This window comes from Triturus cristatus, chromosome 12 (genome assembly GCF_964204655.1).
Source record: "Triturus cristatus chromosome 12, aTriCri1.1, whole genome shotgun sequence".
NCBI lineage: Eukaryota > Metazoa > Chordata > Amphibia > Caudata > Salamandridae > Triturus > Triturus cristatus.
The window spans coordinates 863,924,410-863,950,708 of record NC_140595.1 but is presented as its reverse complement, the minus strand read 5'-3'; the positions used below and the strand labels follow the sequence as shown (position 1 = coordinate 863,950,708).

Genomic DNA, 26,299 nt, shown 5'->3' with positions numbered 1-26,299 from the left:
TGGCATGATGGGGAGCAGAGTTGGGCACATCCCCATTGGCAACTGAATAGGCTGTGCGCAGCCTTCACACAAAGGACTTGTCACCACTGCATTGTTCATGTAGCAAACCTGGGGCCAGGGCTGTGGAGTCAGGAAACTTCAAGGACTTCAAAAGGAATTCTCTAGAAACTTCTCCTACTTCAAATATCAGACCAGGTATTACAATAGGATCCACGGACCCACTCTTCAACATACCTCTGGACCTGTGGCTACTGCAGAAGGACTGCTGTGCTGCTCAGCTGTCAGATAAATTGCTACCCTGCTGCCCTGCTACTCAGCTGCCTCTTAGCTGAGAAGGAAGACTGGGTCTGGCCCCTTAATCTTTGGCTGAAGTGAATCAAAGTGTCAGCTGAGTGTGTCAAACTACATAGGCCAATTTGTAATTGCCCAGCTGGCCTGCTGCCTGGAACTGCCTAAGCCCTGATAGCTTCTACTGGAGTAAGTTTGTGATCCCCAAGAGGTGTCCCTCCAGTTATTGACCCTAGGTGTGCCATCAGAGATGCTGAGGTTTTGGGCTCTTCGTGACAGTGAATGGGCCTGTTCGTGCCAAAATCTTTCCGCCTGTGCTGCCCACCAATGTGAAGTTTCGATGAACCAACTTTGTGCCACAGCGATCACCTGTGACACCATGCAATGCAAGATCTGCACTTCCCACAACAGCATCGACAGCCCACGGTGACCACCAATGCGACGCTCCAGAAACGACAGTCTGCAGCACCTAAAAGGATCTCCGTGCTACAGACATAAGTGCTAAAGACACCTGGGCTACTCTTCATGCTGCACTGATGACCACCTGTGACAGTCCCTGCCCCTCACAGCCCCTTCCACCATGAAGAGAATGCTTTACGCTTGACTGTTGAAATTAAATCTTTCAGTGGGACTAACCTGGTCCCTGTGTCCAGCCCATGCGTTATCGCAGTCGGCCTGAACTTGTGACTTTCACCTGGTCCCACATGCCAAGATAGCCGCGAGTGGCGCTTTGTACCTTTAGGTGCTTTACTTACCTGAAATCTTTAACATCGCATCTTCCCAGTACTACTGATTGGATTGTTTTCTTATGACAAATGTACTACATTTTACTCTATTTTTCTACATAGGTGTGGGATTTTTCTTGTGCTGTGTTTTCACTGTTAGAAGCAATGTGAAAAGGATGTATACACACTTCAAAGTGGGGCCTGCCTGCTTTTATGCCAAGCTGCCAGAGGAGTAAGCACAGGTTAATTTGTGATTGCTTGTGTTGCACCCTGACAGGGATTGTGGCTGTTGCTTGAGCAGGTTTAACACCCCACTCAACCCACGACCTAATTTCTCAGATTCACCATATGAGGCTGTCAGAGATTTTCCCTACCTAGACATTTTGCAATAAACCAGAATGTAATCATTATTTCTGAAAGCTAAAGCATTCTGTAAGGTTTGTCACTTATTTGAGACATGTCTATCCCTCTTTACACTTATTCTGGGTCCTTCACAGGACCTTCCTCTTGAGGGGGATTAAGCACAATGACCAGGCCTTTCCTTTTGTATTATCTGGGGCCCTACCTGCCCTCTCTCCTTTCCCTTGAAAAGCTGCCTGTTACAGCAGGAGAGAATCTGAAGCTGGTATTCCCACAACACATGCCATGAGAGTAACATGAGTTCACACCTGAATGTCCACCACAGTGATATGTGCATCAAACCTTTAAAGAGTAGAGGTGGGAGCTCGGGTTGTGATTCCCTTATCAGCCTCATCTCCTTCTCAAGATGTGCTCAGGTCCCTTAATTGTGATCTATCACTTGAATCCAAGAGCACACTTTTAAAGAGTATATGATGAGTCTCTCTCTCCCTTCCTCCAGTGTGTCCAACCCAGCTCACAGGAATGCAACAATACACAAATCTGTCTGGGGAAGTACTCTACTCCTCATGTCTTAGGTCTGAGATAAGGGATTATGTAAATCCATGACATGAAAAGCAGTGAGTTATCTCCTGGAGAGTTTGCTGTGGTCCTGCAACTTGCTCTCGGGTGCCACGTGTGCCTCAGTCAAAGTGGAAATAGACAGTAGGAGTATGTGGAGTCAAAGCGCCACTCCAGCTAGTGGAAAGCCTGTGAAGAAAGTGAAGACCTTAAGGAAAGTTTGTTCGTCATCAACCAGAAAGTTGCTCATAAAGTCAAGACATGAGGTACTGCATGAGAAACAGAGCCGTCATTCATACAGTACAGCAAGCGCTAAAGGCAGTGATAGACGAGTGCAAGAAAGTGCTAAAATCAAAACATTGCTGACACAAAGAAATGCTAAAGATAGTAATGACCAGGTACAGAAAGTGCAACGAGTGGTGAAAGCTAGGTGGAAGAGAACACTGTGAGTAGATGCAGAAAAATGCAGGGAAACATTAGAAGTGGCGACAATCAAACATAAACAGAATACATTCACGCTTACCAGAACTTGAGTAAAGAGAGTCATCATACCACAGTCTTATGCCCAGGGGTTGTGAATATGGAGCAGGTGATCCCCAAAGCGAACACCGCATACTCTCGTCAGTAAGGGCCATAACTGTTTATAATGCCTCTTTTTTCTTAAAACCACTGTCTCTCTTTGATACCGTCAAAAAATAGAATATTGGTGACAGATGGACTGCCTAGATCGAAACCTTCGATGATTTCATTGATGCACTGGTGGAAGTAAATGACAAAATAATAATTTCCTCTCTAAAGAGTTTAGCAGGTGAAGGAGTAAAGGAGATGATAATGAAAATATCAAAAGCTGATGAAGTGACATACCGTCAAATCCAAGAGGCACTAAAGTTCAACCCAATGCAGGCTGTCCACTATGAAAGGTACATCTTCAGTCAGGAAAGGCAGAGGGCTGGTAAAACGATGGAATGGATGAGTTTGTAGAAAGACTTGATTTACTCATTAAATATTACAAATTCAACAAGTTCAACAATGAAGAGGCCATTCGTCTCGGGGTGATATATGGTTGCCTTCTATTCCTTCAGACGACAAATGCTGAAAGAGACACTCACCTTGGAGCGAGTACTCAAGGCTGCCAGAGTGGAAGAAAGAGCTGACTGACAAGCAGCTATCACGGAGGCAGGAATGGCCCACAATGAATCAGTGCTGACTGTGAAAAGTAAGTTGAAATACAAAGTAGAAGGCCATAAAGTGAAGTCTTCTAAGGAAAATAAGTTGTGTTTTCAATGTGGATTTCCCTTTCCACGTGAAGGTAAATTTCCCGCCATTGGACAGGTGTGCAAAGGCTGCGAGAAAGAGAACCATTTTGTAACAGTCTGCAAAGTGAGGGAAAGATCTTGTGCGTCACGTAAAGAAGACAAAATGGAGGCAAGATCAAGTGTGCCACATTGAGAAAACAAAATGGATGTCAGAAAGTTCGAGACGTGATGTTCTACGCATGCTCACAAGGCCAAGTGGCAACATCAGTTGAGGCAAGTAGAAACTGAACAATGTCTATTGTCATCAAATTCATCATCTAAAAGTTTGTCATGGTCGAGCGACAGTAAGGAAGATGGGTGTATGATGTCAATGCTGACTGCTGGACGGTGTACACATTTAGGATTAGCTTTGTTCAAGGAAGCCTGTTGGTTGAAGCTATGTCGAAAATTGAAGTGCGAAATGCAATTGGACACTGTCCCAAGATCACACTGAAAGTGAATGGGTGTGCCATATGTTTTATCATAGACAGTGGTGCATCGATAAATATTATGCCAATGGAAAAGTACAATGAACTGTCCCCACTGCCTCGTTTAGCTCCTTTGAAAACCAAAGTGTATACGTGGGCTGCTTCAATGCCACTGCAAAGTCAAGGTTCATTCATAGCAACTGTGAAGCACAAAACTACAAAAGTGCAAGTGCTAATTCATGTCTTACCAGGCACTTCATCGAGCACATGTTTACTCAGTTTCAGTACTGCTGATGACATGGGGCTGATATCTGTAATGTCAATGTCTATCATGAGATAGTGAATCAGTTTCCATCTATATTGCATGGACTAGGAAGACAAAAGGCCATGAAAGTGCAACTTCACATAAATGATGACATCTGTCCTGTTGCTCAAAGACGTTGTTGAATTGCATTTCATTTACAAGAGGCTGTTGAAAAAGAACTTGAGCTACTATTAAAGCATCACATCATTGATAGATCCACTGGTCTGACACCATAGGTATCACCCATAGTGGTAGTGCTGAAAAAGGATAGTGGAGGAGCCTCGCGCATCTGCTTTGATATGCATCAAACAAACAAGGTGCTTGAAAGAGAACAATGTCCAGGTCCACACATTACTGACATGATTATGCAGCTGAATGGAGCCAAAGTATTTTCTCCCTTTGATTTGAATGAAGAATATAATCAGCTCAAACTGGGTGTCATCAGCTGAAGAACTTTTTCAGGATGTCATTTGTCCAATTATACAGCCAGTCAGAAATGCATTTAATTATAATGATGACATACTTGTTTTTGGAGCCACATGAAAGGAACATGATAAAGCTCTTGCACAAGAGTATTGTATACTTGCCGATGCAGAGCTTATTTTAAATGCAGCAATGAGTGTGTTTCATCAAAACAAGCCCAAGTTCTTTGGTCATATCTTTCCTGATGGGGTAATGACTCCAGATGCAAATAAAGTACAGGCCTTATAAGCCACTCCTCTCCCCCAAGATGGAACTATGCTGAGATCCTTCCTTGGCATGACCAGTTACCGTTCAATGTATATATGTGACTTTTTCACTGTAAGTGCCCCATTGTGAGACTTATCGAAAGAAAAGTCCTCTTTTAGTGGTCGAGTGAATGTGATCTAACCTTCAAGAAAAATTAAGCATGCAATTGAGAATGCAACTGAAATGGCACACATTGATCTGAAATTGCAGACAGAAGTTGTTGTTGATGCAAACCCAGTTGGGTTGTGTGCCATCCTCGCCCAGCATACTGGATATCCCTAAGCTCCAAGACACATTGTGGCTTATGCTAGTCGGAGTCTGTCAATGACAGAACAGGACTATTCACAATCTGAAAAAGAAAGCCTCACTGTGATGTGGGCTTTTGAGCATTTTCATGTGTTCCGGTATGGAAAGCATTTCACAGTTGGCACCAATCACCAAGAATTTCTCACCGTTTTCAGCAATCGTAAAGCCAAGATGCCATTCACATTGAGAGGTGGGGGATGCGACTGCAGGAGTATGATTATATGATTGTGCATTGTCCAAGAAAGATCAAAACACTGCTGACTACTTGTCACATGTGCCAATACAGTATCATGATGCTACTTCTAAAGAGGCTGATGCTTATGTTAACTTCATTGTTTGTGAAGTCCAGTACCCCTGCTGCCATATCAGTAGAACAAATCTTGCTGTCACAAGTACTGACAGTGATTTTCTGATACTCAAAAACATTATTACACACCAATTGTGGCGGAAACCTAATCAACCTCTTCATGATGACCTTGAATACCAGAAATTCAAAAATGTGCAGGAAGAACTTTCAGTTACTCCATAAGGCTACTTTTGTTGTGCGCTACGTTTTCCTCCATGCAACACAAATTTTTAAGACCCATTCTAGTAGCTCATAGATTTAGGCAAATTACTAGACCGGCCTACTATATCTACAACTTTTAGCCATTTGCAAAACGTGCTTTTTTTGTCTACCATTTTCTATCTGGGGTCCTACATGCATCTTGCTAGTACTGTATTTTTTAGACTGATATGCAGGTTTGTTAATATCAGTATGATTTTAATGAATCAATGTAATTGTTGTTTGTATATATTTTGGGGGTAGACTTGACAGTTTTTATCACAAGATAGTTTGTTTTAATGGACTGATCTTTTTAATTTACAATTATAAGATTTTCTTTAAAAATCAAATAAAAGTTAATTGACTTGACTTGACTACTCCAGAAGGCATCATTTTACAAGGGTCTAGAATTGTCATACACAAGAATATGATACAACAATTTATTGAACTGGTTCATGAGGGTCACCGTTGCTACAAAACAAGCTCCACAGTGTGGCTCACTTGTCTTGATGAAATAGCTAAAAACGAGTTAAAGGCATGTCATTTGTGCAGCTGTTTGTCATCCAAGCTAACCCCGCATCCGTTGGACATGTCTGATCTTCCAAAGCATGCATTGGAGAAAATCAAAATTGATTTCTTTGGACCCCTTGACAATGGACATGATATACTAGCAATTGTTGATAAATAGTCCCTATTCCTCTTGTGGAAGATCTGTCAATATCACAACTTTCAACAGTTGAAGATTTAAAGATCTTCTCACTCATCTAAATGTCAAGCATCAGAAATCACACCTCTCTGGCCACAGACAAATTTTGTTGTTGAGAGATTTATGAGTATCCTCAAGAAGACCCTGGAGCATGCTGGAAAAGCTTGAACTCAAATCAGTTCTTCAGTCTACACGTTGTGCATACAGGTCAACTGCACATTCTACCACAGGTGAAAGCCCTGCCACCTTAATGTTTGGTAGAGCCATAGGTACCAAGTTTCCACAATGGACCAATGAGAGATCTATTGATATTAATAGATTTCGCACTACTGGCTCGTTTCACAAATGCCAAATGAAGACTTATGAGGATAGATGCAGCAGGGCTCGGAGCACTGTGTTCAACAGAGGAAACCAAGTTATTATCAGGCAGAAACAGAAACGGATGTCTGATGCTCCTTTTGATATTGGCTCACTTAGGGCTGTGATTAATAAGGGACACATGGTGACTGCTCACTGTCCTGAAAAGTCCATTACACAAGATTCTTCACATTTCAAGCACCTGCCTCGACCTTCTACAGCTCTCAATGTCAGAAATGAGATTTGTCCACCTGAGCGTCTGGATAACCCAATGACTGTACCAGTGTCTCTGTCACCAGTGCCAATCATGGACACTTCTCCTGTAACCTTGCAACCTCACATGACCGGATCTGGGCAATTGATTTGAGCACCAAAGCGACTTATTGAAAAGTTTTAATGTATATAGGTATTATTGGTACTTTTTATTTAACAAATGTGGAGATGTAATGTCTTATGAGTAAGAGATGACAGGACCCTTATGTTCCTGACAGACTCTGTAGAATAGTGACATAAGTGTGTGGGTTACAGAATTCTTAATGTAGAAGGTTCAATTAACGGTTCCACACTGATCAATAAAGACATGTAATACTAAGCTCTGTGTGTGGTGTGATCATTTGCATGTACCCAGGAGTGGGTAGGATGCTAGAGGCCTTAGGCATCACATGGGGCAGGGTGCACTTTAGGTAGAAGTTAGGACATATACTTTTAAGTTTTGCATATCCTGGTAGTGAAAAACACCTAGATTCTTTTTCACTACTGTGAGGCCTACTCCGCTCATAGGTTACCATTAGGAATTTCTTAATAAACTTTTAAGCTGTAATTCCTGATTAGAAAGAAGCAGCCGTGTCATGTATTATATCTTTGGAATGGTAATGACAAATCCTCTTTACTGGTAAAGTTGGATTTAAAATTGCTATTTTAGAAATGCCACATTTAGAAAGCGGACATTACTCTGCTCGTACAGCTCTGTGTGCCTGCAGCCTGTCTCCAATACATTTCTAGGGTGGTGATAGCTTCACTTGGTGCATTCTCTCTAGATAGCCACAAACACAGGAAGGTTAGGTGTGTATGAGTACTCCTCTGCATTCTGATGGCTCTTCCTTGCCTGGAAGGGAGGGAGAACCTGAGACTTAAAACTGTATAGGCAGTGTCCTGATCCCACACAAAGGGCTGATTACTCCCTACAGCTAGTCTGAAGCCAGGACTGGGAGGGAGGGCTTCTGTGCACTTTAAAGACCCTTCTTTAAAGTCACCTCCACTTCAAAGCCACAACTGGGTATAAGTACTGGGTCTCTGACCTCACCAAATCAGACATTTCTGGACCTGTAACTGAATTCTGTCAGAAGAACTGCTGTGCCTCATCAAGCACTGACACTCTGCTGGGCTGCTGATCTTGAAGACCTGCGTTTCTGCTGTGCTTCCCTGCTGCCTGCTGCTCTCTGACCCTTCTGAGGGAGAGCTGAACTCTCCCTGGTACCCAAAGTGATCTCCAATTGGCTTGGTACACCCGCTCCTGGTTCACTATAAGCGGGACAAGATACTTGCACCTGAGAAATCGACGCACCTCCAGTCTCTGTGTAGCAAAACCAGTGCATCAAGACTGTTGTAGGAGTAGAATGGGCGCATAGCTCTCCGAACCAATGCATTGGCTTGAAAGCCCGATGCATCGGAACTGTGCATCATCGCCACAGCAGCATCTTCCGACTGCATGGAGAAACCCTGTGCATCGCACTTCAGTACCAACACATCTCGGCATGGAACTTCATCTTCAGAACCGATGCATCCATTTTCCCCACGCAGTGGTGGAGATGCATCACCTTGACTGCAGGCTCGACATAGATGCATCGCTCACCTGCACCCCGCATCTCGCTGTTTCAACATGGATTAAGGTACTCTGTTCCCCGGGCCTGTGTGGCTCCTGTCCTCAGCATGTGCTCCATCGTGGTCAGCCTGAACTGTTGACTTTGCCACGGTCCAGCACGACCTGATAAACCTCATTAGCACTTTTTGATTATAGCGTTAGAACTCTTTTTATTCTTTAAAAATACATAACTCAACTTCTACTTATTATATTGCTGGTGTTTTGATCTTGATTTATTAAAACAAATATTGTCTATTTTCCCAAACTGGTGTGGAGTCTTTTTGTGGTGTTTTAATTGTGTTGCTGTGTATGTGTGTTGCACGAATACTTTACACATTTTCTCTTTAATTTAACCTGACTGCTCTGTGCTAAGCTACCGGAGGGTGAGCACAGGTAAACATTTAGTGTGTATCTTACTTACCCTGACTAGTATTGTTGTACCTGCTTGGACAGGGTATATACCTCTGCCACCAGAAACCCAATTTCTAACATTGGTGTTCAGTGGTGAGGATAGGATTTCTGTTTGTGCAATACCATATAGAAACTCAGTGTTGTAGTACGCTGGCTCTGTATATACTATACCAAAGTGAGGTATAGTGTGCAGAGAGTCCAGTGGAACCCCAAGGGTGGGCAGAGGTAAAGTTAGATCGAACCTTCCTCTCTATTTGTGGTAGTGTGCTTGAGCAGTAAGGCAGTATCAGAGGACAGTGTTAAGCATTTGTTGTACACACTCAGTCAGCAAATTAATTCACACACTCAAAGACTGAACCTCAGATGATTTGTCTTTGTATAAAAATATTCTTTTAGTTATTTTATTTCTAGAACCAAGCAAGCCTGGCACAGTTAAGCAGTAAATACTTAACAGTAGTAAATGATAATTGTAAAACAGTTCAATTGCAATTATAAATGTACTATGATGTGACTTACAGTATTGTTTCAGAGAAATGCAATCACTTTTAATTACAGTACATAGATTTGAATGATATTTTCAGTAAAATAGCAGGTAAGTTACTTTTTGATTACTTTTCTTACTCAGTGCTGTATGCCCGAATGCAGCACTGGGACATTTCCTATAAACGAGTGAGTAAAAGCGTTTTTGTTAAATTGTACAATTTTAAAGCACTTCTTTAGGTTTCAAAACTCCACATTTAGAAACTTTATCACCGAAAAATAGTCAATGTTATCGTATGGAGGAAAATATGGTTATCGGCTTTAAGGTAAGTAATCTGTCTTTGGAGTTGAGGTTCTGGGGTTAGAACAAGGGTTCCCCCAGGGTCAAGGATGCACTCTTTTTATCTCTAGTCCCTGTTGGGGCACTAATTTTGTGGAACATAGGGTTGACTCATGATTTGGGCACGACAAGAAAAGATTTTTAGGTAAGGCTGTATCAGTCTTATATCCGTTGATATTATATTCTGTAATATCATTACCTAGTGCTCATGTTTCCGCAATATCTTTTTTATATAGATTAAATATCATTCTTATAAGACGCCGCTGTACGATTCTGCCAGCTGTCTTTTGCCAATCTCACATTGTTTGTAAGTATTAACCTGCATATACTCAACTTGGCAGTAGAACACATTGGAGGTAGCACATGAAAAAGTTAACTGTTGGGTCTTTTCTATTATGGGCGTAAGAATCTTGGGATAAACTCTATGGAAATTAAGGGGCTATAACGCTATGTACCCCTGAATGTTCCTCTATTTTTTCTTTTTCTGATTTATTATTTATTGGAGACATCTGTTATTTAATTATAATACTCCCATTGGTAATTATTGGGAGTAACACAGTTTGGTGGTGTGGGCCCCAATAAATGTCACTTTTTGGTCTGTGTTAATGATCTTTGTGCTCTTTGAACCATGGTCCAATCGATTAATACATTTAAGATTATGGGCTCATAATATCTAATATTTATGTCTTTTTAGGTCCCCTGGGTTTTGTGAGATTCGTGTGGGCATCTGGAAAAGTCCTGAAGAATGTGGTTTTACTATTCTTCATACACCACCGAAACGCGAGTCGACCCCATGTTCAGACCCTTTTGAACATATTTATCAAACATGGTCATGGAGAATTTGCTATCTACAGTCTCCCCTTTTCCCGGATGCATTCTGTGTGAAGGTTGTATGAGTCTGTATGTGTTTGGATGAGTTTTGTATTTTTGGATGTATTAATGTGATATTCTGCTGGGGTTTCCTTGTTCAATCGTACATTATATATGTTTTTGAATTTGATGTGATAACAGAATAAATTTTTATTGTAACATATATACCTAAAAAAACGTTTTACAGATGGAAAAAGGGGAAAAAAATTAATTGTTATAAAATATACAAAGAAATGAAATAAATAATGACAATCAAATAAAAAATGTTAGTGTCACTGAAATGATTTAATTGATTGTTGAGCCCATAAAGGATTCAGTTCTTATGATAATAGATATATAGGCCCTGAGGGTGTGTTGAATGCACTCTTTATACACCCTCAGTGGTACTAGGGTGGCCGGGTGCAGAGTGCTGAGGCCCAGTGTTATCCAATGGGGGATAGAGGGCCTCCGGTTGGTGGCTTCTGGCATGCAGGCCACTGGGTTGTGAGAGCAAAGCTTCTGAAATTTAGCTCGGGGAAAATGGGGAAACAAATTAGCACCGAAGGTGCACCCTCTGTGGCACTAGGGAGGCTGGGTGCAGGGTGTTGTTTCGAGGTCAGGTGCCCTGTTTCCAAAGGAGAACCTCTGGTTTGCAAAAGCACTGCAGGCAGGAAGACGAAGGACGTCTGGGTGCAACCACCACTTCGAGAGGTAAGTTGGGAAGTTACTGGTTGGTTAGGCACTGTCGGTTTGGGCACACAAGGCCATGGGGTGTCGGGTGCAGGGATGCCTTTTGGGGTCCGATTTTCTTACCAGCTCCTGGTCGCGGTCAGGGTGGTCTTCTGGATTTAGGCTGCAGGCGTCCGCTGGAGGCTTGAGGCAGGTCAGGGGTCGCTGGACCTCAGTTCAGGATTGCCGGGGTGACCTCGAAGTGTTTGCCCCCTCTAGCTCGGGCCGTGGACGGTGGGTGCAGAGTGGGGCGGATTCTCGATCTGCGGCTGCTGCCAGAGGTTTGCTGTTGAACAAATCCAGTGTTCACGGAAGAAGCAGTCTTTGGAAGTGAAGACAGGCAGGTCCGCCGGGGTTTTTGAGGTTGCTGGCTGCAGGACATACCAGGATTTTGCAGGAGCAGGTTTGAGGGGGAGACAGGTGGGATTGGCTGGGGCCAGGTCAGTGGGTGTCTTCCTCTTGTTAGCTGCTGCACGGCTGTTCGGACCTTCTTCTTCTTTTCTTCTTGTTTCTTGTCCATATCTGAGGAAGCAAGGTTCGGAGGTGCCCTTAAATACTAGATTGAGGGGCGTTACAGGTAGGTAAAAGGCAGGGACCAATGGGTCCCTTCCCTGAGGTGGGTACACCCCATATTATGCCACCCTCCAGTGGGAGGGGGGCATGTGCCTGTCCCCGGTTGGCTGAATCCCCCATCTTCAAGATGGCGTGGACTGAGAGTTGTGCTTCACCTCGCTTCCCCCACCTGAGGGGTGGAGTTGGCAGAGGTGGGCACACCTCTCTTCCTCACTGTTTTTTCCCACTGGTTCTCCCACTCAAAGTGGGCGTCAGAACCAGTGGGGACCAGTTGCTGAAAGCAGCAATTGGTCTGGGAAAGCTCACAAAGGCAGCAAGCCTTTGAAGCTTCCCCTTTGTGAATCCTGCCCATCCTGGGGGAGGGGGCTTGACACCTCGTCCCAGGATGTGCATTGTTTCAGGACCCAGAGAGCAGCAGGCTCTCGAACCAGCGGTCCAGAAACATGTCTGGTGGTAGCAGGTGAAAGCAACCACTCAGCCTGGACACTAGTGGTGGGTTTGTTTTCAGGGGGCATCTCTAATATGCCTCTTTGTGCATTGTTCATTAAATCCCACACTGGCACAAGTGTGGGTTTAATGTGCTGAGAAGGTTGATACCAAACTTCTCAGTTTTCAGTGTAGCCATTATGGTGCTGTGTAGTTCTTAATGACAAGCTCCCAGCACCATATACTCTTAATGGCAGCACTGCACTTACAATGTCTAAGAATGGACTTACACTGTAGGGGTACAGGGCTCATGAACCTGTGACCTCACCACCGGTATAGTGCACCCAGCTAGAGGGGTGACTGACCCTTGCCAGGGCAGTGGGTTGTAGGCAGGGCACACAGAGATGTGTGCCATGTCGACTCTTCACTTTGTTCTGCACCACGACACGCAGCCTGCAAAGGCAGTGTGTGAGTGTAGTGGTACAGGACCTCTAAGGGTGGCACAATACGTGCTGCAGCCCTTAAAAGCTTTCTCTAGTCACAGTGCCCTGGGTACCTGTGGTACCATTTACCAGGACTGACCTGTGGCCAGAGATGCCAATTGGGTTACATTTGGGGAAAGACCACAGGCCCTGGGAACTTGTTTGGCAGGGACCCAGGGCACACCAAGTAAAAGTGCATCAGTAGTCTGGCAAAAGGTGGGGGGTCACTGCAACAGAAACCCTCTTTCCTACAAGTGTTCACTACTATTCTATACTAAGGACCAATTTTAGCCTTTTTCACTTCTCCCTAGATACGTTTTTGATTTTTTGCTAAACCATGTCTGTCTCTAGAAAAGCAGCATCTGCACCTGCAGTAATTGAGTTTGAGCAGGCCAAGTTGGAAACTTACAAAGTGGCTCAGCTCCAGGATTTTTGTAAGAGGAACTGTCCATCAAAGGCTTCACCCAAAAGGTGGAGCTACAAAAGGGTTTGAGAGCCTGGGGAGAGGCCTGTGATGCAGGGCCTAAGGTCCCAGAGGAGGAAGAGCAGAACATTAAGGAGGAGGATGAGGAGATGATCCTGGGGTCTACTTTGGATCTGGGAATGCCTGTGGAGGGGAGCAACAACTTTTTGGAAGCAGTGGAGTTTCCTAGCGCAGGGAGAAGCATCTCTTCAAAGAACCTGACCCCAGAGGAGCTGGAGGACAGGAGAAAGGAAAGAAAACTCATGCTAGAGTTCACCAGGCTGAAGCTAGAGAAAGAGGAAGCTCTAGCAGAGAAGAGACTGGTTCTTGAGGAGAGGAAACTAGCCCATCAGCTCAGTATCAGAGAGCTGGACATAAAAGCATTTCATGTGGGGTCCAGCAGTAATGGTAGAAGCATACCTGCAGTGTCCACTAGTGAGACAAGGATCCTTATATCCAAAGCCTTGGTGCCTAGTTATGTGGTGGGGCATGACATAGATAAGTGGTTTGCAGCCAATGAGAGTGCAAAAGCTCCAAGAGGAGTCCTGGGGAGATAGTCTATGTAGGCATATGCCCACAGTGGGGAGGGATATACTTTAAACACTGGAGGTGGGGGACCAGACATGCTACACTGCAATGGGGGAGAGGAGTTGGCCTAACGGCTAGGGCGCTCGACCTCGGACCTGGGGAACTGGGTTTGAGTCTCGGTAATGACGCTAAACATCCTGTGATTCTGGGCAAATCACTTAATCTCCCCGTGCCTAACAAAAAAATGAATGTGTGTCCTCCTGTAACGTAAATGGTGCTATGTAAAGCACTCTGATATCTGATTGGATTCGGGCCAAGTTTGCGCTATATAAAACTTGGCAAAAAAATAAATAAAAGAAGCGAATTTAAGGAGCAATATAATGCAATGGGAACTTCTTGTACTGAATCAATCAGGTCTAGAAAATTATTTGCAAGACGGAAGCATTCAGTCGCAAATCTATTTCAAGATACAAATCTAATAGTTAACCAGTATTTATCAAATTCAATTCATCCAAATTTAATTTTATTTGCCAGTATCAAAAGAAATGCACAAAACAGATGAAAATAACACAATTGGGTAAGTGGTGAGAGAGTTACTCATAAGACCCCAAGTGAGAAAAAAGAAGAACCGAACAAAGTGACAAATGCGTGAACATGAACGGTATATTGGTGTAAAACAAAAGACAGCCAGTAGTACTGAATACAGTTAGCCACACCAGGGGTAGTCCACAGTGTATGGTTAGATGAGAGGTCGATCTTTAGACTAAAGATAGCCAATGGTATTGAATATAGTTAGCCACACCAGGGGTAATTCCCAGTGTATGGTTAGATGAGACGTCTGTCCCCCAGTCTGACTCCTGAACAGCAGAGGTACTGCCACCAAGAAATAGACCAGAACTCCTCTCTGTTTTCCCTCATCTCTGGGACTACCCACCTTTATACCCATGATGTCAACACAAGAGACAACCTTCCTGTCTGAAACAAATCTTACAGGTTGTTTGACAAGGTGAGGGCCACCATTAAGGAAAAGGTTTCATAAATGCTGGAGTTGGCGATGATGGAACCCTCTAGTAGCCCCTGGTCCAGTCTTTTGGTACTGGTACCGAAAGCTTCCCCACCGGGCACCACACCTGAACTCAGGTTCTGTGTGGACTATAGGAGGCTCAATTCAGTGAGCAAGACTAATGCTCAGCCAATCTCCCGGGCTGATGAGCAGACTGACCGGTTAGGGGCTTCCCAGTATTTAAGTGCCTTTGATCTCACATCAGGGTACTGGCAGATCGTCCTAACAGAGGGAGCACAGGAGAGGTCAGCCTTTTCCACTCCAGAGAGACACTATCAATTTAGGATGATACCCTTTGTACTCAAGAATGTTCCTGCCATCTTCCAACTGCTGGTGAACCAGGTTTGTGCTATATTAGAGGCCTTCTGTGTTGCCTATCTGGATGACATATCTGTCTTCAGTAGCAGCTTGAAGGACCACCATGTTCACCTCCAGGAAGTGATACAGGCTCTGTAACAGGCAAGCCTGTCTATCAAGTCCATTAAGTGCCTGATTGGGCATCGTCTGTGGTATACTTGGGACACCTGGTCACTACACAGTATGCCACCACCACTGTTCTCATGCTGCTCAAGTCTTGGTGAAGGCGGTAGCCTTCCACCAATATGAGGGTAATGCTTTTGGAATCCTACCCGGTCTAACCAGCCTGCAATCCATGAGACTGGCCTATGTCATGGTGCACACAAGTGATCTGTGTTTGCCTTTGTCACCAAAAATCAGCATTAGGGATCCAGACTACAGTTCAGTTCTGCACTCAGGACTGGAGTCCATATGTTATCACAAAGGACTTTTCCGTCACCACAGATGTGTTCCCAATAAGTTGGCGCAAATTGTGTGAATGCTCAAGTTAAAATACTAAATTCATTCCACTTACTACAACTGGGCAATGAATGAGATTGAATTAAAAAATAATTAGACATGACGATATTTTGTCTGCAGATATTTATGTAGGGTATTTTGACAGTATGTATTTTTCTCTTTATATTTTTGTGGTCTATGATCACCTTAATCCACTGTGGTGAAAACCTAAGTAAAACTGTCAGTTATTATAGGAGTTCGGTTTTTGGTTGTCCTCACAGGTCTTCCATGATTTTACCAGAAATCAAAGTGACTGGCATCTACAGGGAATGAGCCACTCACATGATTTTAATTTTGCCAAAAGAGTTCTCATACCTTTTATTTAAACTTAAAAAAGACTATGATTGGTTAATGATTCAGTGGTCAAGCGTCTAACGGGAAGGGCAGAGGTCTCCTGTACTGTGAACAGAGGGATGAACAGATAACTAAAGAAGAAATAAGCCATCAATCCGGGGTACCAACTACCTGAAAAAAATGTAAATGTGTGATTGTTATGCCTAAATATGCAACTATGAGTAGATCGATCCCTAAGTCCGATACCATGAAGAGGTTAGCGACATCAGACACAGAGCTACTCAAAGACTGTTGTGGCATGGATGAGGAACGTTGCGACTTGCTGAACTGCTATATTACTAGAATGCTTATTCATGTATTCACGTTTCAGTCATTCAATATTTCATTTTCCAGTTGCCTCAATCCTTTTTTCTGGCTTGGTAAACTACATTTCCCAGCGGCAACAGACCTCCATTTGAATCAAGCAAGGAAGCGGCCATGATACAACATAAGGAATACCAAGCCCGAAAAAAGGATGGGGGTAACCGGAAAATGAAATATTGAATGCCTGAGAAGGCCATAATATGGGTGCCGTATAAGAGGTCCACAACCCGCAGAGTAGTAGAAATGTACCTGCCCACACGTAACATGAAGGGTTATCCAGAAATGCAGTAATTGAACCTGCACATTTATACGTTTCAAAGGTGACTGATCTCAATTACTCCATGCAGAGTATTTTATCTTCCAAATAACTAACTGTGGAATTCCCTGGAATCACATGAATGTGTCCCGTACATGTACATACCTAGCCCTAAGGAAAACCTTCACAAAAAAACTCTGGGCCCAAAAAGAAGGTTGAAACGTGTCAGCATACAAAAGGTGTCCACAATATAGTTATTCCCAAAGAAAAGGAGAAAAGAGAGACACAGGAAGGTTAAGGAGGACATTGTTACCTTCAAGACCAACAAATGAACTACAAAGGGCCATTTGGTACTCTAGGACCACATTTCTGAGTGAAACAAGATATCCCAAGCTTATTGAACTATTTATCCTTCAGTGGTTATGTTGGATACTATTTCAGAAATATTATAATATGTAATTATATATGTTGGACACATGTACATTTGAGTAAATAAGTCATTTGTCATATTATGTAGCAATGTTGCATTGAATGTATGTCTCACATTTTAAATTTGACGTTTATGTATAATTGTAATTATTGTGCTTTGTATGTTTGTCTCACATTGCATAATGAATATGTTGTGGGTTTTTCTTTTTTTCTTTTTTTTCTTTTGATTTTAAGTTTTATAATGATACAAAACATGACAAGCATATTGTACAAAACATAATTATAAAAAGAAAAAAGAAGAGAAACTACATATACAACCAGCATAAAACATGAAATATGAAATAAATGGATGTATGTCGTTACAACGCACACATTTACAACGCATGCACTTACAACGCATTTTTTACAAAGCATGCATCCACTACAATGCATTCCATTACATAGCATGACACTACAACGCACGTTTAAAAACTACCTTTACAACGCATACCATTACAACGCATAGTATAGGGGTAAAAATTACTATTCTAACTCCAGGGGGTGCAACAGTAGGGTAAGTGTTGGATTGCGTTGTAATGGTATGCGTTGTAAAGGTAGTATGCGATGTAATGGAATGCGTTGTAAAGGTAGTTTTTAAACATGCGTTGTAGTGTCATGCTATGTAATGGAATGCGTTGTAGTGGATGTTGCGTTGTAAAAATGTCGTTGTAAGTGTAGTGCGTTGTAATAGTTTTGTTGTAAAGGTTGTTCACCGAAATAAATCACTATTTGCCTAGATAGCTACAAATCCTAAATACTATCAGAGATAGGTCTGTTAAGGCGAATACAAAGGAAGGTCAAAATAAACAGAACAAATATGAAAGACAGGGGCACGACATATGATAGAAATAAGTAGGTATGCAGCCGAAGCCTGGACCAAATCAATCAAACCCATCAGCCATCAGACCACTCCTTGAAGGTGGCCCAGATTCTACCCCCGACCTCCTGCCTTTTTCTCCTCCTTAACAAAAAAAACAGAGGACTCGAGATTATATAATGCTAACATCCTGGCTCTCCAATTAAAAAAAGTTGGAGCTTCCGGACTAACCCACTGCGAAGTAATGCATAACTGGATCATTGCTAGAAAAAGAAAAGCAGCCGTATATCTAGAGCCCCCAGTAGACCCGGTGCCATCGCAACCCATTATCACAAATTCGGGGGAAATTTTGACCTGGATCTTTAGCACCACATTAACAAAATGCTAAATTTCATGCAAAAATACCCCCAGCTTAGGACAAACATAAAACATATGCACTGCATCCGCACTTTGAGATCCGCATCTAGCGCATCTGTCACCCTTCTGCCCACCCCATTTTGCGATCTTAGCAAGTGTATAATATAGGTCGAACATCGCCATATAACATTGAGTCTGTAGGCTTTCTGAAACTGAGATCTGACTTGCAAACTGTACCGTAAACCTGATGTCAACCCCCGTCTTACCAAATTTCTCCTCCCACTTTAAATCCTGCAAGTCCAAATCGTCCGGTAGACAGGATAGAAAATACTGATAGACCATACCTATTCTCACTTTCTTTCGGGCCATTTCAATTATAGTTATATTTCCGAATTTAATAGTCATCTCGTTCCGGGGTTTATCGAGAAAGCTTCTAATCTGGAGATATTTAAAAAAATCATGGGTATGTAAATTAAACTTCTCCTTAAGAAAAGAAAAAGTAGATATTTGCCCCCCCCCGAACACAGATCACCAATAACCTGCAATCCACATGACTGCCATCTTAAAATAACCTGATCCTGAAAAATTGATGGCAACGTACCAACAGCAGAAAAGGGCGTATATATGTTAATATTTGCGATTGCGCACCTGCGGCGAATCTTCCACCAGATCACGAACGCCGCATAGATCACTTTGAACCTCATCTTTTTAAAATAACTTGGTTCAAGTATCTTTAATAGAATACCTTTAGCAGCATCCCCCAGACCAATTTCATAGATAGTAGGCCTATTTGCTAAAGGGACAACTGCCCTATCCCCTACTAAAAGTATTCCAACATGTTGCAGCATAGCTGACCAGTAATACATTAACAAATTAGGGACCGCCCATCCCCCTCGAGCTCTTGGGAGACACATCCATTTGGCAGCCCTCCGTGCTCGACAATAGCCCCAGAGAAATCTAGAGCCAGCCTTCTCGGCACTACTCAGAGAAGCTAAAGAGAATTCTAACGGAATAGTTCTGAACAGATATAGTAATTTCGGCAAGACTAACATTTTAAGAATATTACAGCGACCATATAAAGAGAGATGTAAATGATCTAATCTTCCAAGTTTCGTATTAATGGATTTAACCACTGGGAGCATATTCATGTCTGGGATACAGGATACAGGAGCAGAAATTTTAACCCCCAGATACGTTGCTTCTGTAGTAATAGGGATATCTGAGGGACACATAAAAACTGAATGAAGAATCTGCGTCTTATCGACGTTCAGCTTATATCCTGACAATGCTCCGAATTGCTGTGCCAGATTTATTATAGTTGTAAACGCTGTGGAGACATTGCTTGTCAAAATGACAATGTCATCAGCATATGCCAGCGTCTTATAGTCTGTACCATTAACCGTAACCGGCAACATTTTTTAATCTTCTTCAATTTTTGTGAGATACGGGTCAATGTACAGAGCAAAAAGCAACGGCTAGCACGGACAGCCTTGCCTTGTACCCCTACCAATATTAAATAAACTAGTTTCCTGCCCAGAAATACGGATCGATGCCTGCGGAGAAATATAAAGTGCTTGCACTGCCTGTATAAATTCGGAGCAGAAACCCTTCCAACGGAGCACTGCCCATAGAAACCCCCAGGAGACCCTATCGAACGCCTTCTCGGCGTCGAATAGGATCACCCCGATGGGAGAAGCCGTGGCCTGTGCCCAATCTAGCAAGGCGATAACCCGCCTTACATGCTCAGCTGTATCCCTACCAGGAATAAAGCCGTGTTGCCGGAGAGACACTAAAGGGGTAATTACCGCAGCGAGCCTAGTAGCTATGATCTTTGAATAAATGTTACTGTACGTATTAATTAATGAAATAGGGCGATAGGATGACGGATTCTGGGCAGGTTTATCTTTCTTTTTAAAAAGCACAATGTTTGTTTGCCTCCTAGATGCAGGTATAATGCCCCTCTGGGATTCCCCTAAAACTGATAATAAGTCCTGTTGAATTACTTGAGCAAAGGTCCTGTAAAATTCTAGCGGAATAGCATCCGGTCCAGCGGCCTTCCCATTAGCCAACGATTTGATAGCTCCTATTGTTTGGGAAGAGGCTGAATTGGCTGAGAGGATTTCATTCTGACCTGTTGTAATTCTGGAGGTATCCATGCCCTGCAAAAAACCATCAGTCATAAAGTCGACAGAAGCCATGGCCTCCTCTTCCTTGTATAACTGAGAATAAAATTTAAAAAAAACATCTAGAACTCCCTCCTGAGTAGCCTGCAACTGACTTTGCTGATCCAGAACACTGATAATTCTATTTGACATACTTCTCTTCTGGAGCCGTTTGGCAAGAACTCTGCCACAGTTTTCACCAAATTCAAACATCGTCGCACGATATTGAGTATATTTTGCAGCCAGGTCCTTACCAAAAAATTCCAGTAACTTAGATTTGACCTTGGCAACCGTCTGTTGGCTTTGATCACTATTAAGACCTTCCTTGATGTTCTGTGTCAATACCATCTCTGCAACCCGTAATTGCTCTAAGCGAACCTTTATCTGATCCTGAATGACCCTCCAGCGATAAGCCGCAAAACTCTTGGTCTCTCCCCGGACCGCAGCTTTGAATGTGTCCCATACTATCCCACACGACGCCGATTCCCGATTGAAACAAAAAAATTCTCTATGTTGTGGGTTTTCAAGTAAAGATTCCCTGGAAAGAGTCAAGAGTTTTTAACCCTGGGCGTAGTTTGCGTAGTAGTGCTACGTGTAGCTACGCGAAGTGCAGTACGCACTACGCAAGCTACGCGAGCTGCGTAGTGCACTGTGCAAAATGCTCTTCACACTGATTGCACAGTGCCGGATGCATGTCTGCACTGTGCAATCATTGCAAACCGCATCTTGCACAGTGCAAGCAGTCGTTTTCTGCTGCTCGAGTAGATTTGTACTTGAGCGGCAATTTTCTCAACGTGGACTGTTAGTTTCTCATCTCGAGCAGTCGCGACCACTCACAATGAGAAACCTGACCTCCCCGCATTGAGAATCTCGCCAAGAGGTTTATTTTCCACGCTTGTGATCGGCAACTTGATGTTGCTGATCGCGAACGAGGCAAAAGTCTCCCAGGGATGTTATTTTCCTCGCTCACGGTCGCCAACTTGACGTTGAGGACTGCGAGCAGGCAAAAAATGCCCGCTACACTACGCATTTTTTACTGTGCTACGTGCAATTTGCGTAGCGCGTAGTTGCGCAAACTATGCAAACTACGCGAGCATAGCATAGTCCTACGCCCAGGGTTATTTTTTATGTTGCATAATCAATATAATGTATGACTGTTTGCGTCTATATACATGCAGTTACCAATATGGAACGTGGTAAATCATGGGTTCCCACAAAGGATTAATGATATAGGTGTGTGAGGAAGAGAACATAGAACTATATGAAGAAACAAGAAGCCACTATTGGCCAAACAGACATGGATTAGTAACATGGTCTTTGATAAAGAATATAAAAAAAGGATTCATGGTGTAGTGGGTAAACGTGTTTAGAATACTAGAGGGCCTCTAACATTGATCGTGCCACCAAGTCAGTAGCCCTTTAAACATGGCTGAGGCCTGCCATTGCAGAGTCTGTGTGTGCAATTTTTAACTGCCATTTCAACCTGGCCCAAACCTTCTGATTTATTACATGTATGTCACCTCTAATATAGGCCCCAGGTAGCCCCTTGGGTCGGGTGCAGTGTATGCAAAAGGTAGGACATGTACTTGTTTGTTTTACATGTCCTGGTAGTAAAAAACGGTGTCAGGTGTCAGCTGCACAGAAACATACAGAAAATCTACCAGAATAAGCATCAAGCAACTGGCATAGATGACCTCAACGTGACCCTTCGGAAGTCAGCCCTCATCAAACTAAACCCTTGCACCTGTTCCGTGCTATAAGCAATTCGAATGCAACCTTTGTGAACATTCTAAAACACCTTCGAGAAGACAACATCATCAAATGAATCATCTGCCCCTGTTCCTTGCTATAAGCAATTAGCACATGATCTTTGTGAACATTCTAAAACACCTTCCAGAAGCCAGCCTCATCAAGTTAATTATCTGCACCTGTTCCTTGGCACAAACAATTAGAATGTGCCCTTTATGAACATTCTAAAGCAATCTTATTTAAAGACCGTCCCCATTCCTCCCCTTCTCCAAGCCTCTTCGCCTGCAATTTGCCTGTTTCCTGCTTTGACTTCGCTGCAAAGAACACCCTGAATTAGTCTTGCAACTGGATGGAAAAAAAACAAGAAGAAAAAGAGAGACGCATTAACAAACTTGATTTTACTACGCACTGAGTTTGTGTGCAACATAATGCTGCAAACAAAGGTAACCATTGTTTTTGTTCAACTTGTACATACTGTTGGCAGGGCTCTGCCAAAGAGGACTTGGGTGAAGCTAACCCCACCCAAATTTGCTTGTGGGTTTGATGCTGAAATCATACACCCTACAGTTTTGAACATTCTAAGTGAGAAAAAAAAAAAAAAACTAAAGGTTGGTTGAGATTTAAAAAGCTTTTGTGAGGTGATACCTTAAGAGATAGAGTTAATAATAGACTAAAGACATATTATTTGTTTGTTTATAGGTACCATATCTGTTGCTACAATTCATTAGACTGGTGTGCTTGCCTGGTGTGCATGCCTGCTGCAATGTTGCTTTTGAGTAGACGAGCCACAGCATCTTGGACTCTACACACTCTCTCCATTCCAATCCCCTTCCCCCAGGGATTTGCCACCAGAGCAGTGCCTCCTCTTGTAAACCGAGGGCAAGTCTTGAGAGGATTCAGGAACTAGCGTCGCTGCCCTATTGGAATCATCTGAGACCCAGGTAGGTGGCTTATGACACTGTAATTCTAGAGGTCTGTCTGGTCAGCAGTGTTTCTTCAGCAGAGGTCGATCTCTGCATGTTTTCAATCTTCTGGGAAGGTTGTGGTCTCGATGGAGCAGTTGATGGTGCGGCAGTGTTCGGGTGCGATGGAGGTGCCGGCTCTCTTGAAGATGTAGCAAGTGCAGGGATCCGAGAGGGGTCTGGAGTGGATGCTCTTCACGATCCCAAGGGTGTTGTCAGAGGTGAGGGTGGTCCAGTTGGGCAGAGTCTGCTTGGGTCTGGACCCATAGTCTAAGGTGATTGAGATTGTGGTGGGTGGGTCTTGGGTTTCGAAGCTGTTGTAGATCTCCTTGATCCTGCGGTGGAAGAGGGTGGCGAGGTTGTCGCAGAGCTGAAGGGGGAAATGTCTGATGTCTCAGTGTTGGGTTTGGTGAATTCTTTGACCATGGTGAAGAGTTCTTTGCTGTTGTGTGGATTGGCATTGATGCGTTACTTTATGGTTGCTTTCTTTGTTGTTCTGATGAGGTGGTGGTGTGCAGTGACAGCAGTTTTGAAGGCTACATGGTCTACCGTGATGTTGCTGCACCTCCATCTTTTCTCAAGCCTTCTGCAGGTGCGCCTGGCCTCTTCAAGGACAGGAGAGTGCCAGCTGGTTTTCTTGGAGAACTGCTTGCCTTAGGGTTTCCTGAGGGGAGCCAGTGTGTTGGCGCAGTTGGAGAACCAACTGTGGAGGTTGCATGCTGAAACTTTGGCCCCTGTAGATGTTAGTGATAGGGTTTTGCTGAGGGAGGTGATGAGCTGGTCTTTGTTGACCTTGTTCCAGCTTCTGGGAGGATAGCAGTGGGCGTGGTGGCATAGGTTGTGTTTGGTGAAGAAGAAGTGGACATAGTGGTGGATGGTCCAGTGTGACTCGGAGGTGTGGCTGACAGAGATGTTGCTGCTTGTGTAGAAAATGGAATTGAGAGTGTATCCTGATAAATGGGTTGGAGAGGTGACCAGTTGTTTGAGTCCAATGGTGACAAGGTTCTCTAGTAGGGATGAGAGGTTGTGGTCATCAAGGTTGTCCAGGTGAAAATTGAGAACACAGAGGAGGATGTAGTCCATTCAGGCAACAGCGTGCTGAACGATGAAGTTGACTATGGCTTCGCTGAAGGTGGGGTGGGTCTGGTAGGTGTGTAGACGAGGGTGCCACAGAGGGTAGCTTTCAGGTTGGTCTGGATCTGGAAGTGGGTTTGTTCCATGTTGGGTGAGTCGTTGTTGAAGCTTGTTGTGAAGCGGAGGGTGTTTTTGTGTATGATGGCGATGCCTCCTCCTGGCCGGTTGATGCTGTTCTTGTGGATCATTTTGTAGCCGTCGGGATGGCGTTTGAGATGTCTGGGGCTGAGGGGGGGTTCATGCAGGTTTCCATGAAGAAGGTAGCGTCGATGGAGATGGAGTCGAGCAGGACCCAGATCTCCACTGCATGTGTTTTCAATGAGCAGGTACAGAGAAGGATGCAGCTGAGGTGTTCGGGTCTAGTTCTTGAGGGTCGTGCAGTCGGTGGGCCCGATGTGGGGAGGCATGAAAATGCACAGTTGTGGCAGGTCAACAGGCCTTGGGGGTTCTTTGGTGATGCAAGGTGGCAGGCGGTGGAAGGTCCGGATATTGAGTGCATTGAGAGTGCTGGCATTGTAGCAGTGGGGGCCATAGGAAAAATGGTCTGGTGAGGTTCAGGCTCAGATGGGCACAGATGGACTTGCCTTTGACGCACCGCCAGTGTGGCTCCTCAGTGGCCGCCATTAAGTAGAGTTGCAGAGGTGGGAGGGCTGGTCAGCTGGAAGGCAGGAGGTGGGAGGTGGGAGGCAGGAAAATGGCACTTGGTGGGGGCGGGATGCTGGGAGCGAGCAGCAGCGAGGGCGGGAACCGGAGTGAGAGTAAAGGAAATAAGTGAACAGTGAAAACAAAAGGCAGCGCAAAGAAATACAGAAAAGGCAATAGAAGTAAAGAAACAACAGCAAGAGAATAACAAGCATTTGCAATGCAATAGGTCTCGCATTTACGTGAGTTTGAGCTATTGACATTGCAAATAACTATGCCTTTTATTTTTGTTTTCGTTTTAAAAAAAAAAATAAAAGGCATTGTCATTTACAATGCCAATAGCTTATACACGTTTAACTGCGAGACCAAATGCTTGTTTGCAGTGGAGTGATTATGTAAAAGTAAAAAAGTGTTCCTAAGCCATACGTACTCCACGTGGTGGTGGTGTGGCTCTCTCAAAGGCTTCAGACGGTATGTAAATAGTTCTTCAAGTGGGATACTATCCATGCAAATTGAATAACTTGTGATCACCATGGCATCTCACCAGCGAGTATCTAGGTAAATTAATAAAAATACCCTTAAGACATGTTTTCTCAGTAAACCACGAGTGAAATTCATGTGACTGACCACACTGCTGTTTTTGCTATACCTAGAAAAAACCACCACCTCATCACAGAAATGTTGACATCATTTTGAAGTGCGTCATTGGGCTCCTATTCCAACTGCAGAGGTATGATCAGTTCCTACGATGCAATAGTCGGAATCCTGTATGTGCGTGTGTCAGACGGGAAGTGAGAAACCCAGCGCTCGCGGCTAATTAGTTAAACTACGTGCGTCTAACCTGCACGCCGTGGGATGACGGACGTGGCACGGCCGAATAACTGCGGCATCATATGCATGGAGAAAAGGCTATCCTAACTGGAAAAATGCAATGAATGCATTTCAGACTGTGAAAAATAAAGAATATATCACCATTCTATATTCTTGAGTACAAGGGGACAAGTCCAATACTAAAATGATGGCAGTAACTCAAAAGACAACATTAAACCGTGCATCCTAAAGTGTTCTTTAAAACATGCTTTCACGTGAAACAAGGATGTGATAACAAGCAGGAAGTGGGATAAGGGAGGGGGTGGCAAATGGTGAGCACTTTCGCGGCAGCTTTGATGTCCTCAGTGGCCGTGGCTCACTGAGGACATTAAAGCGGCCGCGAAAGTGATCAGGCAGTGCTTTTCAGGCTGCCAAATGGTGCGCGTGCCCGGCGCACATGCACTGTATTTGGAGGCCTGAAAAGCACTAGTTTGCACTTCCAGATCCCCCTTTTACAAAAGCTCTTGCGAGAGCAGCGCTAAAGCGCTGGCTCAGGCGAGACCTAAAAATGCCGGGTCTGGTGGCTCAGTGGACTAATGGTTTTTGACCTCATGGTCACAGGTTC

General features: G+C 43.8%; 1 protein-coding gene and 1 long non-coding RNA gene across 5 annotated transcripts in view; one reads left to right on the top strand and one right to left on the bottom strand.

Annotated features, from left to right (window-relative positions):
* Positions 1-10,787, top strand: part of LOC146783137 (uncharacterized) — a 36,741-nt gene extending 25,954 nt beyond the window's left edge. For both annotated transcript variants that reach the window (XR_014972047.1, XR_014972048.1), the window contains exons 3-4: positions 9,929-9,999; positions 10,387-10,787. This is a non-coding gene — a long non-coding RNA (uncharacterized LOC146783137). The remainder of the gene's footprint in view (positions 1-9,928; positions 10,000-10,386) is intronic.
* The window catches only part of LOC146783136 (hydroperoxide isomerase ALOXE3-like), a 284,932-nt gene that overhangs the window by 251,117 nt on the left and 7,516 nt on the right, over positions 1-26,299 (bottom strand). The window lies entirely within an intron of this gene.